General features: G+C 37.6%; 10 non-coding genes across 10 annotated transcripts; all 10 read left to right on the top strand.

Moving 5' to 3' along the window:
• The first annotated feature begins 2,137 nt into the window (after positions 1-2,137).
• Positions 2,138-2,221, top strand: TRNAY-GUA (transfer RNA tyrosine (anticodon GUA)). The gene is given in 2 exon segments: positions 2,138-2,174; positions 2,186-2,221. It is a non-coding gene; the product is annotated as a tRNA-Tyr (tRNA).
• Positions 2,222-3,152: 931 nt separating this feature from the next.
• On the top strand, positions 3,153-3,236 carry TRNAY-GUA (transfer RNA tyrosine (anticodon GUA)). Its single transcript is given in 2 exon segments — positions 3,153-3,189; positions 3,201-3,236. It is a non-coding gene; the product is annotated as a tRNA-Tyr (tRNA).
• Positions 3,237-3,916: 680 nt separating this feature from the next.
• On the top strand, positions 3,917-4,000 carry TRNAY-GUA (transfer RNA tyrosine (anticodon GUA)). The gene is given in 2 exon segments: positions 3,917-3,953; positions 3,965-4,000. It is a non-coding gene; the product is annotated as a tRNA-Tyr (tRNA).
• A 1,471-nt stretch (positions 4,001-5,471) lies between these two features.
• On the top strand, positions 5,472-5,555 carry TRNAY-GUA (transfer RNA tyrosine (anticodon GUA)). The gene is given in 2 exon segments: positions 5,472-5,508; positions 5,520-5,555. It is a non-coding gene; the product is annotated as a tRNA-Tyr (tRNA).
• Positions 5,556-7,237: 1,682 nt separating this feature from the next.
• Positions 7,238-7,321, top strand: TRNAY-GUA (transfer RNA tyrosine (anticodon GUA)). The gene is given in 2 exon segments: positions 7,238-7,274; positions 7,286-7,321. It is a non-coding gene; the product is annotated as a tRNA-Tyr (tRNA).
• A 680-nt stretch (positions 7,322-8,001) lies between these two features.
• TRNAY-GUA (transfer RNA tyrosine (anticodon GUA)) lies at positions 8,002-8,085 on the top strand. The gene is given in 2 exon segments: positions 8,002-8,038; positions 8,050-8,085. It is a non-coding gene; the product is annotated as a tRNA-Tyr (tRNA).
• A 917-nt stretch (positions 8,086-9,002) lies between these two features.
• TRNAY-GUA (transfer RNA tyrosine (anticodon GUA)) lies at positions 9,003-9,086 on the top strand. Its single transcript is given in 2 exon segments — positions 9,003-9,039; positions 9,051-9,086. It is a non-coding gene; the product is annotated as a tRNA-Tyr (tRNA).
• Positions 9,087-10,770: 1,684 nt separating this feature from the next.
• Positions 10,771-10,854, top strand: TRNAY-GUA (transfer RNA tyrosine (anticodon GUA)). Its single transcript is given in 2 exon segments — positions 10,771-10,807; positions 10,819-10,854. It is a non-coding gene; the product is annotated as a tRNA-Tyr (tRNA).
• Positions 10,855-11,785: 931 nt separating this feature from the next.
• Positions 11,786-11,869, top strand: TRNAY-GUA (transfer RNA tyrosine (anticodon GUA)). The gene is given in 2 exon segments: positions 11,786-11,822; positions 11,834-11,869. It is a non-coding gene; the product is annotated as a tRNA-Tyr (tRNA).
• Positions 11,870-12,549: 680 nt separating this feature from the next.
• On the top strand, positions 12,550-12,633 carry TRNAY-GUA (transfer RNA tyrosine (anticodon GUA)). The gene is given in 2 exon segments: positions 12,550-12,586; positions 12,598-12,633. It is a non-coding gene; the product is annotated as a tRNA-Tyr (tRNA).
• The last annotated feature ends 2,359 nt before the right edge of the window (positions 12,634-14,992 follow it).

Genomic DNA, 14,992 nt, shown 5'->3' with positions numbered 1-14,992 from the left:
ACTGTGTGGTCTCCATTGCAACATTCATGGGAAAAGGTGTTGAACATCTAGATCTAGTGCTCACTTTCACCCTTATTACGTGAAATGAAATATTGTTCGTCTCAGAGGTCAAATATAATACAATCTATCTATCTATCTTTAAGATATACCTCCGTTCGTTGTAACCCGTTGTTCGTCTAAACATCATCCCTATATAAAATCGAAAATTTGACAATGGTCACTAATATAATATATCTGCAATGTTGTAGGCTTGACATTCAACATTACATGTTAGTCATCAATCAAAACTCGGTATAAATGTTGTGTCCATTTTTGCGTCTATAATTAAGAAATATGCAAGCTTACCCACACTTGGGCCCTTAGCTCAGTTGGTAGAGCGGAGGACTGTAGTGTTCACTGTCATCCTTAGGTCGTTGGTTCAAATCTGACAGGTCGGAACTCGAAGTTGCTTGCAATTTCAGCTTTTATGATTTCCTTGCATAAATTCCTTTACCAATGGCAATGTGCACTTTGCATTGCAACATTCTTCGATAAAGGTGTTTTACATGTAGATGTAATGGTCATTTTTACCTTTATTATGTATAATAAAATATAAATTCTGTCTTAAATGTCACACCTAATAGAATCAATCGATTTATCTTTGCACGACACCTCCGCTCTTTGTCACTTCCCGTTCATTGCCATCCTTAGGTCTTTGGTTACAATCCGACAGTTGGTTGCAATTTCAACTATGCTTTCTTTGCATAGATTCCTTTCAGAATCGCAATGTGTGGTCTCCATTGCAACATTCATGGGAAAAGGTGTTGAACATCTAGATCGAGTGCTCACTTTCACCCTTATTACGTTAAATGAAATATTGTTCGTCTCAGATGTCAAATATAATACAATCTATCTATCTATCTTTAAGATATACATCTGTTCATTGTAACCCCTTGTTCGTCTAAACATCATCCCTATATAAAATCGAAAATCTAACAATGGTAACTAATAAAATATATTTACAATGTTGTAGGCTTCACATTCAACATTAGATGTTAGTCATCAATCAAAACTTGGTATAAATGTTGTGTCCATTTTTGCGTCTATAATTGAGAAATATGGAAGCTTTTCCACACCTCCGACCTTAGCTTAGTTGGTAGAGCGGAGGACTGTAGTGTTCATTGTAATCCTTAGGTCGTTGGTACAAATCTAACAGGTCGGAACTCGAAGTTGCTTGTGATTTCAGCTTTTATGATTTCCTTGCATAAATTCCTTTTCCAATAGCAATGTGCACTCTGCATTGCAACATTCTTCGGCAAAGGTGTTTTACATGTAGAGGTAATGGTCATTTTTACCTTTATTATGTAGAATGAAATATAAATTTCGTCTTAAATGTCACACCTAATAGAATCTATCGATTTATCTTTGCACAACACCTCCGTTCTTTGTCACTTCCCGTTTATCTGAGTATTGTCCCTTTATTAAATCGAAAATTTGACTTTGCTATAAACCATTGAACAGGTTTGCAATATTGCAAGCTCGAAATCAAGTATTATATGTAAGCTATCAATGGAAACATGTTATTCATGTTGCGTTGTCCCTAGGAACATCCTTCCATCATTGCTTCTATATTGGATGAATACGAAGTCTTTCACACAACTTTCAGCTTAGCTTAGTTGTTAGAGCGGAGGATTGTGTTGTTGATTGCCATCCTTATGTTGTTGGTTACAATCCGACATATCGAATCCGACAGTTGGTTGCAATTTCAACTATGCTTTCTTTGCATAAATTCCATTCACAATCGCAATGTTTGGTCTCCATTCCAACATTCATGGGAGAAGGTGTTGAACATCTAGATCTAGTGCTCACATTCACCCTTATTACGTGAAATGAAATATTGTTTGTCTCAGAGGTCAAATATAATCCAATCTATTTATCTATCTTTAAGCTATACCTCCGTTCGTTGTAACCCGTTATTCGTCTAAACATCATCCCTATATAAAATCGTGAATATGACAATGCTCACTAATATAATATATCTGCAATGTTGTAGGCTTGACATTCAGCATTAGATGTTAGTCATCAATCAAAACTCGATATAAATGTTGTCTCCATTTTTGCGTCTATAACGGAGAAATATGGAAGCTTTTCCACACCTCCGACCTTAGCTCAGTTGGTAGAGCGGAGGACTGTAGTGTTCATTGTCATCCTTAGGTCGTTGGTTCAAATCCGACAGGTCGGAACTCGAAGTTGCTTGTGATTTCATCTTTTATGATTTCTTTGCATAAATTCCTTTTCCAATAGCAATGTGCACTCTGCATTGCAACATTCATCGGTAAAGGTGTTTTACATGTAGATGTAATGGTCATTTTTACCTTTATTATGTAGAATGAAATATAAATTCCGTCTTAAATGTCACACCTAATAGAATCTATCGATTTATCTTTGCACAACACCTGCGTTATTTGTCACTTCCCGTTGATCTGAGTATTGTCCCTTTATTAAATCGAAAATTTTACTTTGCTATAAACCATTGAACAGGTTTGCAATATTGCAAGCTTGAAATCAAGTATTATATGTAAGCTATCAATGGAAACAGGTTATTCATGTTGCGTTGTCGCTAGGAACATCCATCCATCATTGCTTCTATATTGGATGAATACGAATTCTTTCACACAACTTTCAGCTTAGCTTAGTTGTTAGAGCGGAGGATTGTGTTGTTGATTTCCATCCTTAGGTTGTTGGTTACAATCCGACATATCGAATCCGACAGTTGGTTGCAATTTCAACTATGCTTTGTTTGTATAAATTCCTTTCACAATCGCAATGTTTGGTCTCCATTGCAACATTCATGGGAAAAGGTGTTGAACATCAAGATCTAGTTCTCACTTTCACCCTTATTACGTGAAATGAAATATTGTTCGTCTCAGAGGTCAAATATAATACAATCTATCCATCTATCTTTTAGCAATACCTCCGTTCGTTGTAACCCCTTGTTCGTCTAAACATCATCCCTATATAAAATCCAGCATCTGACAATGCTCACTAATATAATATATCTGCAATGTTGGAAGCTTGACATTCAGCATTACATGTTAGTCATTAATCAAAACTTGGTATAGATGTCCACTTTTGCGTCTATAATTGAGAAATATGGAAGCTTTTCCACACCTCCGATCTTAGCTCAGTTGGTAGAGCGGAGGACTGTAGTGTTTATTGTCATCCTTAGGTCGTTGGTTCAAATCCGACAGATCGGAACTCGAAGTTGCTTGCGATTTCAGCTTTTATGATTTCCTTGCATAAATTCCTTTTCCAATGGCAATGTGCACTTTGTATTGCAACATGCTTCGGTAAAGGTGTTTTACATGTAGATGTAATGGTCATTTTTACCTTTATTATGTAGAATGAAATATAAATTCCGTCTTAAATGTCACACCTAATAGAATCTATCAATTTAGCTTTGCACAACACCTCCGTTCTTTGTCACTTCCCGTTGATTGCCATCCTTAGGTCGTTGGTTATAATCCGACAGCTGGTTGCAATTTCAACTATGCTTTCTTTGCATAAATTCCTTTCACAATCGCAATGTGTGGTCTCCATTGCAACATTCATGGGAAAAGGTGTTGAACATGTAGATCTAGTGCTCCCTTTCACCCTCATTACTTGAAATGAAATATTTGTCGTCTTAGAGGTCAAATATAATACAATCTATCTATCTATCTTTAAGTAGTATCTCCGTTCGTTGTAACCCCTTGTTCATCTAAACATCTTCCCTATATAAAATCCAGCATCTCACAATGGTCACTAATATAATATATCTGCAATGTTGGAAGCTTGACATTCAGCATTACATGTTAGTCATTAATCAAAACCTGGTATAGATGTTGTGTCCATTTTTGCGTCTATAATTGAGAAATATGGAAGCTTTTCCACACCTCCGATCTTAGCTCAGTTGGTAGAGCGGAGGACTGTAGTGTTCATTGTCATCCTTAGGTCGTTGGTTCAAATCCGACAGGTCGGAACTCGAAGTTGCTCGCTATTTCAGCTTTTATGATTTCCTTGCATAAATTCCTTTTACAATGGCAATGTGCACTCTGCATTGCAACATTCATCGGTAAAGGTAGTTTACATTTAGATGTAATGGTCATTTTTACCTTTATTATGTAGAATGAAATATTAATTTCGTCTTAAATGTCACACCTAATAGAATCTATCGATTTATCTTTGCACAACACCTCCGTTCTTTGTCACTTCCCGTTTATCGGAGTATCCTCCCTTTATTAAATCAAAAATTTGATTTTCCTCTAAACCATATGATAGGTTTGCAACATTGCAAGCTTGAAATCAAGTATTATATTTAAGCTATCAATGGAAACATGTTATTCATGTTGCGTTGTCGCTAGGAACATCCATCCATCATTGCTTTTATATTGGATGAATACGAAGTCTTTCACACAACTTTCAGCTTAGCTTAGTTGGTAGAGCGGAGGATTGTGTTGTTGATTTCTGTCCTTAGGTCATTGGTTACAATCCGACAGTTGGTTGCAATTTCAACTATGCTTTGTTTGCATAAAGTCCTGTCAAAATCGCAATGTTTGGTCTCCATTGCAACATTCATGGGAAAAGGTGTTAAACATCTAGATCTAGTGCTCACTTTCACCTTTATTACTTGAAATGAAATATTGGTCGTCTCAGAAGTCAAATATAATACAATCTATCTATCTATCTTTAAGCAATACCTCCGTTCGTTGTAACCCTTTGTTCGTCTAAACATCATCCCTATATAAAATCCAGCATCTGACAATGCTCACTAATATAATATATCTGCAATGTTGCAGGCTTGACATTCAGCTTTACATGTTATTCATCAATCAAAACTTGGTATAGATGTTGTGCCCATTTTTGCGTCTATAATTGAGAAATATGGAAGCTTAGTTGGTAGACCTTAGCTTAGTTGCTTCTAGATTGGATGAATACGAAGTCTTTCACACAACTTTCACCTTAGCTTAGTTGGTAGAGCGGAGGATTGTGTTGTTGATTGCCATCCTTAGGTTGTTGGTTACAATCCGACATATCGAATCCGACAGTTGGTTGCAATTTCAACTATGCTTTCTTTGCATAAATTCCATTCACAATCGCAATGTTTGGTCTCCATTGCAACATTCATGGGAGAAGGTGTTGAACATCTAGATCTAGTGCTCACATTCACCCTTATTACGTGAAATGAAATATTGTTTGTCTCAGAGGTCAAATATAATCCAATCTATTTATTTATCTTTAAGCTATACCTCCGTTCGTTGTAACCCGTTATTCGTCTAAACATCATCCCTATATAAAATCGTGAATATGACAATGCTCACTAATATAATATATCTGCAATGTTGTAGGCTTGACATTCAGCATTAGATGTTAGTCATCAATCAAAACTCGATATAGATGTTGTCTCCATTTTTGCGTCTATAACGGAGAAATATGAAAGCTTTTCCACACCTCCGACCTTAGCTCAGTTGGTAGAGCGGAGGACTGTAGTGTTCATTGTCATCCTTAGGTCGTTGGTTCAAATCCGACAGGTCGGAACTCAAAGTTGCTTGCGATTTCAGCTTTTATGATTCCCTTGCATAAATTCCTTTTCCAATGGCAATGTGCACTTCGCATTGCAACATTCTTCGGTAAAGGTGTTTTACATGTAGATGTAATGGTCATTTCTACCTTTATTATGTAGAATGAAATATAAATTCCGTCTTAAATGTCACACCTAATAGAATCTATCGATTTATCTTTGCACAACACTTCTGTTCTTTGTCACTTCCCCTTTGATTGCCATCCTTAGGTCGTTGGTTACAATCCGACAGTTGGTTGCAATTTCAACTATGCTTTCTTTGCATAAATTCCTTTCACAATCGCAATGTGTGGTCTCCATTGCAACATTCATGGGAAAAGGTGTTGAACATCTAGATCTAGTGCTCACTTTCACCCTTATTACTTGAAATGAAATATTTGTCGTCTTAGAGGTCAAATATAATACAATCTATCTATCTATCTTTAAGTAGTATCTCTGTTCGTTGTAACCCCTTGTTCGTCTAAACATCATCCCTATATAAAATCCAGTATTTGACAATGCTCACTAATATAATATATCTGCAATGTTGGAAGCTTGACATTCAGCATTACATGTTAGTCATTAATCAAAACCTGGTATAGATGTTGTGTCCATTTTTGCGTCTATAATTGAGAAATATGGAAGCTTTTCCACACTTCCGATCTTAGCTCAGTTGGTAGAGCGCAGGACTGTAGTGTTCATTGTCATTCTTAGGTCGTTGGTTCAAATCCGATAGGTCGAAACTCGAAGTTGCTTGGGATTTTAGCTTTTATGATTTCCTTGCATAAATTCCTTTTACAATGGCATTGTGCACTCTGCATTGCAACATTCATCGATATAGGTATTTTACATTAAGATGTAATGGTCATTTTTACCTTTATTATGTAGAATGAAATATAAATTTCGTCTTAAATGTCACACCTAATAGAATCTATCGATTTATCTTTGCACAACACCTCCGTTCTTTGTAACTTCCCGTTTATCTGAGTATCCTCCCTTTATTAAATCAAAAATTTGATTTTCCTCTTAACCATTTGATAGGTTTGCAACATTGCAAGCTTGAAATCAAGTATTATATGTAAGCTATCAATGGAAACATGTTATTCATGTTGCATTGTTGCTAGGAACATCCATCCATCATTGCTTCTATATTGGATGAATACGAAGTCTTCCACACAACTTTCAGCTTAGCTTAGTTGGTAGAGCGGAGGATTGTGTTGTTGATTTCCATCCTTAGGTCGTTGGTTACAATCCGACAGTTGGTTGCAATTTCAACTATGCTTTCTTTGCATAAATTCCTTTCACAATCGCAATGTGTGGTCTCCATTGCAACATTAATGGGAAAAGGTGTTAAAAATCTAGATCTAGTGCTCACTTTCACCTTTATTACTTGAAATGAAATATTGGTCGTCTCAAAGGTCAAATATAATACAATCTATCTATCTATCTTTAAGCAATACCTCCGTTCGTTTTAACCCCTTGTTCGTCTAAACATCATCCCTATATAAAATCCAGCATCTGACAATGCTCACTAATATAATATATCTGCAATGTTGGAAGCTTGACATTCAGCATTACATGTTAGTCATTAATCAAAACCTGGTATAGATGTCCATTTTTGCGTCTATAATTGAGAAATATTGAAGCTTTTCCACACCTCCGATCTTAGCTCAGTTGGTAGAGCGGAGGATTGTAGTGTTTATTGTCATCCTTAGGACGTTGGTTCAAATCCGACAGATCGGAACTCGAAGTTGCTTGCGATTCCAGCTTTTATGATTTCCTTGCATAAATTCCTTTTCCAATGGCAATGTGCACTTTGTATTGCAACATTCTTCGGTAAAGTTGTTTTACATCTTGATGTAATGGTCATTTTTACCTTTATTATGTAGAATGAAATATAAATTCCGTCTTAAATGTCACACCTAATAGAATCTATCGATTTATCTTTGCACAACACCTCCGTTCTTTGTCCCTTCCCATTGATTGCCATCCTTAGGTCGTTGGTTACAATCCGACAGTTGGTTGCAATTTCAACTATGCTTTCTTTGCATAAATTCCTTTCAGAATCGCAATGTGTGGTCTCCATTGCAACATTCATGGGAAAAGGTGTGGAACATCTAGATCTAGTGCTCCCTTTCACCCTGATTACTTGAAATGAAATATTTGTCGTCTTCGAGGTCAAATATAATACAATCTATCTATCTATCTTTAAGTAGTATCTCCGTTCGTTGTAACTCCTTGTTCGTCTAAACATCTTCCCTATATAAAATCCAGCATCTCACAATGGTCACTAATATAATATATCTGCAATGTTGGAAGCTTGACATTCAGCATTACATGTTAGTCATTAATCAAAACCTGGTATAGATGTTGTGTCCATTTTTGCGTCTATAATTGAGAAATATGGAAGCTTTTCCACACCTCCGATCTTAGCTCAGTTGGTAGAGCGGAGGACTGTAGTGTTCATTGTCATCCTTAGGTCGTTGGTTCAAATCCGACAGGTCGGAACTCGAAGTTGCTTGGGATTTTAGCTTTTATGATTTCCTTGCATAAATTCCTTTTACAATGGCATTGTCCACTCTGCATTGCAACATTCATCGATATAGGTATTTTACATTTAGATGTAATGGTCATTTTTACCTTTATTATGTAGAATGAAATATAAATTTCGTCTTAAATGTCACACCTAATAGAATCTATCGATTTATCTTTGCACAACACCTCCGTTCTTTGTAACTTCCCGTTTACCTGAGTATCCTCCCTTTATTAAATCAAAAATTTGATTTTCCTCTTAACCATTTGATAGGTTTGCAACATTGCAAGCTTGAAATCAAGTATTATATGTACGCTATCAATCGAAACATGTTATTCATGTTGCGTTTTTGCTAGGAACATCCATCCATTATTGCTTCTATATTGGATGAATACGAAGTCTTTCACACAACTTTCAGCTTAGCTTAGTTGGTAGAGCGGAGGATTGTGTTGTTTATTTCCATCCTTAGGTCGTTGGTTACAATCCGACAGTTGGTTGCAATTTCAACTATGCTTTGTTTGCATAAATTCCTTTCACAATCGCAATGTTTGGTCTCCATTGCAACATTCATGGGAAAAGGTGTTGAACATCAAGATCTAGTTCTCACTTTCACCCTTATTACGTGAAATGAAATATTGTTCGTCTCAGAGGTCAAATATAATACAATCTATCTATCTATCTTTAAGCAATACCTCCGTTCGTTGTAACCCCTTGTTCGTCTAAACATCATCCCTATATAAAATCCAGCATCTCACAATGCTCACTAATATAATATATCTGCAATGTTGGAAGCTTGACATTCAGCATTACATGTTAGTCATTAATCAAAACCTGGTATAGATGTCCACTTTTGCGTCTATAATTGAGAAATATGGAAGCTTTTCCACACCTCCGATCTTAGCTCAGTTGGTAGAGCGGAGGACTGTAGTGTTTATTGTCATCCTTAGGTCGTTGGTTCAAATCCGACAGATCGGAACTCGAAGTTGCTTGCGATTTCAGCTTTTATGATTTCCTTGCATAAATTCCTTTTCCAATGGCAATGTGCACTTTGTATTGCAACATGCTTCGGTAAAGGTGTTTTACATGTAGATGTAATGCTCATTTTTACCTTTATTATGTAGAATGAAATATAAATTCCGTCTTAAATGTCACACCTAATAGAATCTATCAATTTATCTTTGCACAACACCTCCGTTCTTTGTCACTTCCCGTTGATTGCCATCCTTAGGTCATTGGTTATAATCCGACAGTTGGTTGCAATTTCAACTATGCTTTCTTTGCATAAATTCCTTTCACAATCGCAATGTGTGGTCTCCATTGCAACATTCATGGGAAAAGGTTTTGAACATGTAGATCTAGTGCTCCCTTTCACCCTCATTACTTGAAATGAAATATTTGTCGTCTTAGAGGTCAAATATAATACAATCTATCTATCTATCTATCTTTAATTAGTATCTCCGTTCGTTGTAACCCCTTGTTCATCTAAACATCTTCCCTATATAAAATCCAGCATCTCACAATGGTCACTAATATAATATATCTGCAATATTGGAAGCTTGACATTCAGCATTACATGTTAGTCATTAATCAAAACCTGGTATAGATGTCGTGTCCATTTTTGCGTTGATAATTGAGAAATATGGAAGCTTTTCCACACCTTCGATCTTAGCTCAGTTGGTAGAGCGGAGGACTGTAGTGTTCAATTTCATCCTTAGGTCGTTGGTTCAAATCTGACAGGTCGGAACTCGAAGTTGCTTGGGATTTTAGCTTTTATGATTTCCTTGCATAAATTCGTTTTACAATGGCAATGTGCACTCTGCATTGCAACATTCATCGGTAAAGGTATTTTACATTTAGATGTAATGGTCATTTTTACCTTTATTATGTAGAATGAAATATAAATTTCGTCTTAAATGTCACACCTAATAGAATCTATCGATTTATCTTTGCACAACACCTCCGTTCTTTGTAACTTCCCGTTTATCTGAGTATCCTCCCTTTATTAAATCAAAAATTTGATTTTCCTCTAAACCATTTGATAGGTTTGCAACATTGCAAGCTTGAAATCAAGTATTATATGTAAGCTATCAATGGAAACATGTTATTCATGTTGCATTGTTGCTAGAAACATCCATCCATCATTGCTTTTATATTGGATGAATACGAAGTCTTCCACACAACTTTCAGCTTAGCTTAGTTAGTAGAGCGGAGGATTGTGTTGTTGATTTCCATCCTTAGGTCGTTGGTTACAATCCGACACTTGGTTGCAATTTCAACTATGCTTTCTTTGCATAAATTCCTTTCACAATCGCAATGTGTGGTTTCCATTGCAACATTCGTGGGAAATGGTGTTAAACATCTAGATCGAGTGCTCACTTTCACCTTTATTACTTGAAATGAAATATTGGTCGTCTCAGAGGTCAAATATAATACAATCTATCTATCTATCTTTAAGCAATACCTCCGTTCGTTGTAACCCCTTCTTCCTCTAAACATCATCCCTATATAAAATCCAGCATCTGACAATGCTCACTAATATAATATATCTGCAATGTTGGAAGCTTGACATTCAGCATTACATGTTAGTCATTAATCAAAACCTGGTATAGATGTCTATTTTTGCGTCTATAATTGAGAAATATGAAGCTTTTCCACACCTCCGATCTTAGCTCAGTTGGTAGAGCGGAGGACTGTAGTGTTCATTGTAATCCTTAGGTCGTTGGTTCAAATCCGACAGGTCGGAACTCGAAGTTGCTTGTGATTTCATCTTTTATGATTTCTTTGCATAAATTCCTTTTCCAATAGCAATGTGCACTCTGCATTGCAACATTCATCGGTAAAGGTGTTTTACATGTAGATGTAATGGTCATTTTTACCTTTATTATGTAGAATGAAATATAAATTCCGTCTTAAATGTCACACCTAATAGAATCTATCGATTTATCTTTGCACAACACCTGCGTTATTTGTCACTTCCCGTTGATCTGAGTATTGTCCCTTTATTAAATCGAAAATTTTACTTTGCTATAAACCATTGAACAGGTTTGCAATATTGCAAGCTTGAAATCAATTATTATATGTAAGCTATCAATGGAAACAGGTTATTCATGTTGCGTTGTCGCTAGGAACATCCATCCATCATTGCTTCTATATTGGATGAATACGAAGTCTTTCACACAACTTTCAGCTTAGCTTAGTTGTTAGAGCGGAGGATTGTGTTGTTGATTTCCATCCTTAGGTTGTTGGTTACAATCCGACATATCGAATCCGACAGTTGGTTGCAATTTCAACTATGCTTTGTTTGTATAAATTCCTTTCACAATCGCAATGTTTGGTCTCCATTGCAACATTCATGGGAAAAGGTGTTGAACATCAAGATCTAGTTCTCATTTTCACCCTTATTACGTGAAATGAAATATTGTTCGTCTCAGAGGTCAAATATAATACAATCTATCCATCTATCTTTTAGCAATACCTCCGTTCGTTGTAACCCCTTGTTCGTCTAAACATCATCCCTATATAAAATCCAGCATCTGACAATGCTCACTAATATAATATATCTGCAATGTTGGAAGCTTGACATTCAGCATTACATGTTAGTCATTAATCAAAACTTGGTATAGATGTCCACTTTTGCGTCTATAATTGAGAAATATGGAAGCTTTTCCACACCTCCGATCTTAGCTCAGTTGGTAGAGCGGAGGACTGTAGTGTTTATTGTCATCCTTAGGTCGTTGGTTCAAATCCGACAGATCGGAACTCGAAGTTGCTTGCGATTTCAGCTTTTATGATTTCCTTGCATAAATTCCTTTTCCAATGGCAATGTGCACTTTGTATTGCAACATGCTTCGGTAAAGGTGTTTTACATGTAGATGTAATGGTCATTTTTACCTTTATTATGTAGAATGAAATATAAATTCCGTCTTAAATGTCACACCTAATAGAATCTATCAATTTATCTTTGCACAACACCTCCGTTCTTTGTCGCTTCCCGTTGATTGCCATCCTTAGGTCGTTGGTTATAATCCGACAGCTGGTTGCAATTTCAACTATGCTTTCTTTGCATAAATTCCTTTCACAATCGCAATGTGTGGTCTCCATTGCAACATTCATGGGAAAAGGTGTTGAACATGTAGATCTAGTGCTCCCTTTCACCCTCATTACTTGAAATGAAATATTTGTCGTCTTAGAGGTCAAATATAATACAATCTATCTATCTATCTTTAAGTAGTATCTCCGTTCGTTGTAACCCCTTGTTCATCTAAACATCTTCCCTATATAAAATCCAGCATCTCATAATGGTCACTAATATAATATATCTGCAATGTTGGAAGCTTGACATTCAACATTACATGTTAGTCATTAATCAAAACCTGGTATAGATGTTGTGTCCATTTTTGCGTCTATAATTGAGAAATATGGAAGCTTTTCCACACCTCCGATCTTAGCTCAGTTGGTAGAGCGGAGGATTGTAGTGTTCAATTTCATCCTTAGGTCGTTGGTTCAAATCCGACAGGTCGGAACGCGAAGTTGCTTGCGATTTCAGCTTTTATGATTTCCTTGCATAAATTCCTTTTACAATGGCAATGTGCACTCTGCATTGCAACATTCATCGGTAAAGGTAGTTTACATTTAGATGTAATGGTCATTTTTACCTTTATTATGTAGAATGAAATATTAATTTCGTCTTAAATGTCACACCTAATAGAATCTATCGATTTATCTTTGCACAACACCTCCGTTCTTTGTCACTTCCCGTTTATCTGAGTATCCTCCCTTTATTAAATCAAAAATTTGATTTTCCTCTAAACCATTTGATAGGTTTGCAACATTGCAAGCTTGAAATCAAGTATTATATTTAAGCTATCAATGGAAACATGTTATTCATGTTGCGTTGTCGCTAGGAACATCCATCCATCATTGCTTTTATATTGGATGAATACGAAGTCTTTCACACAACTTTCAGCTTAGCTTAGTTGGTAGAGCGGAGGATTGTGTTGTTGATTTCTGTCCTTAGGTCATTGGTTACAATCCGACAGTTGGTTGCAATTTCAACTATGCTTTGTTTGCATAAAGTCCTTTCAAAATCGCAATGTTTGGTCTCCATTGCAACATTCATGGGAAAAGGTGTTAAACATCTAGATCTAGTGCTCACTTTCACCTTTATTACTTGAAATGAAATATTGGTCGTCTCATAGTTTTTTTTTTCTTACATCACTTCTCTCCCCTTACACAAGCCTAACTATAGGCTTTTATAGGTCTCTCCATTTTCATTACCTTGGCCGTGAAGTTCCTTCATATCATAGATGGAATGAACATTCTACATATCGTCTAGAGGCGAGAAAGATGACATATAATGTATTTGGGAACACATTCATATTTAGAGAAATTAAGTGTTGATGCACCAATACCTTGTCGGACAAGGCTATTGGAGCTACATCAAAGGAGCGCATGAAGACCGACCTGCCGAAGCGGTTCCTGGATACGTGACATGGGAGCAAGCCGCAAGCCGCGTGATGTATTGTTTGGCGACATGTGTTCATGACCACATGCTCGGTTACATTCGAGAAGCCAAGACGCCGAAGGAAGCGTGGGAAAATCTACGAAAGATTTTCGCCGCCAACACGACCGCGAGGAAGCTTCAACTCCGCCAAGAGTTGAACAACATTCAACAAAGGGACATGTCCATCACGTCATACACCTTGAAGATCAAGGAGCTTTGCGACTCGCTCGGCTCAATAAGCGTAAGTATAGATGATGATGAGATGGTGCAAATATGGCTCGGCGGCCTCGCACCACGATTCAGCGTGATGCGAACCGTTGTTCTAGCATGGGAGAAATCTCCCTCCTTGTTCGAGTTCCAATCAATGCTATTGGTCGAAGAAAACCACGTGCATACAAGGAGCAATGAGTCGGAATGCCACATGCTCTACACGCACTCTAATGGAGGAAGAGGATGCGGACGAGCGAGAGGACGATTCGGCCAAGGACAAGGCGGACAAGGTCCGACCTACGACAACAACTCCCAATTTCGGCCGCAAAACGGAGGCCAACGAGGAAACTTCGCAAGAAGGGGGAGATTCCACTCCGGCCCGAGCCGTTAAAACGCAACCGAATGCGGATATTGCGGAAAGCTCGGCCACCACGAAGAAGAGTGCCGAAAGAAGATGCGTGAATTGGCATCCAGAAGCCGACAACTCACGAATTACGCACACAACTCCGACTACGAAGATCGTGGCGGAATGTATACACACAACTCCGACCGTGGCGAGATGTACGGGCACAACTCCGACTACGAAGATCGTGGCGGAATGTATGCGCACAACTCCGACCGTGGCGGAATGTTCATGATGAAACATAGAGCAAACTCTATGTCGGCCGCTACCTCAAGTACTGCCTCCGGTCCGGAAGACGTATGGTTCGTCGATTCCGGTGCCTGAAACGATATGATATCGCATCAAGAATGGTTCTGAGAACTTCGAGAGCCGGACCGACCCGGCTATGTCGAAACCAGAGACAACACTACGCACCCAATTCGGCACATTGGCAATGTTCCGTTCGGAAAAGAAGGTAATCAAAACGACATTAAAAATGTCTTGCATGTACCGACCATTACGAAGAATTTGGTCTCCGTCGGCCAAATTGTAGAGCAAGGGATGCAAGTTCGATTTAATCAAGGCGGTTGCTTCATCGAAAAAGAGGGCTGACTCATCGCACGCGGACGAAGAGAGGGTCGGATGTTTATTCTTGATTCACGCGAGATGAAATCCACCATGTTCGTGAAAAACACGAAAGTCGACTCCGACATAGAGCTATGGCACAAGTGAATCGGCCACATCAATCTCAACAAACTCAAAGCAAGAAAATCGAAAGGAGTCGTC

The sequence above is a fragment of the Azolla caroliniana genome, unplaced genomic scaffold (assembly GCF_043228905.1).
Source record: "Azolla caroliniana isolate FFs.n. ecotype wild unplaced genomic scaffold, voAzoCaro1.0.p SCAF_823, whole genome shotgun sequence".
Lineage (NCBI taxonomy): Eukaryota > Viridiplantae > Streptophyta > Polypodiopsida > Salviniales > Salviniaceae > Azolla > Azolla caroliniana.
The sequence above is the reverse complement of the archived record's forward strand: the minus strand, read 5'-3'. Positions and strand labels throughout refer to the sequence as shown.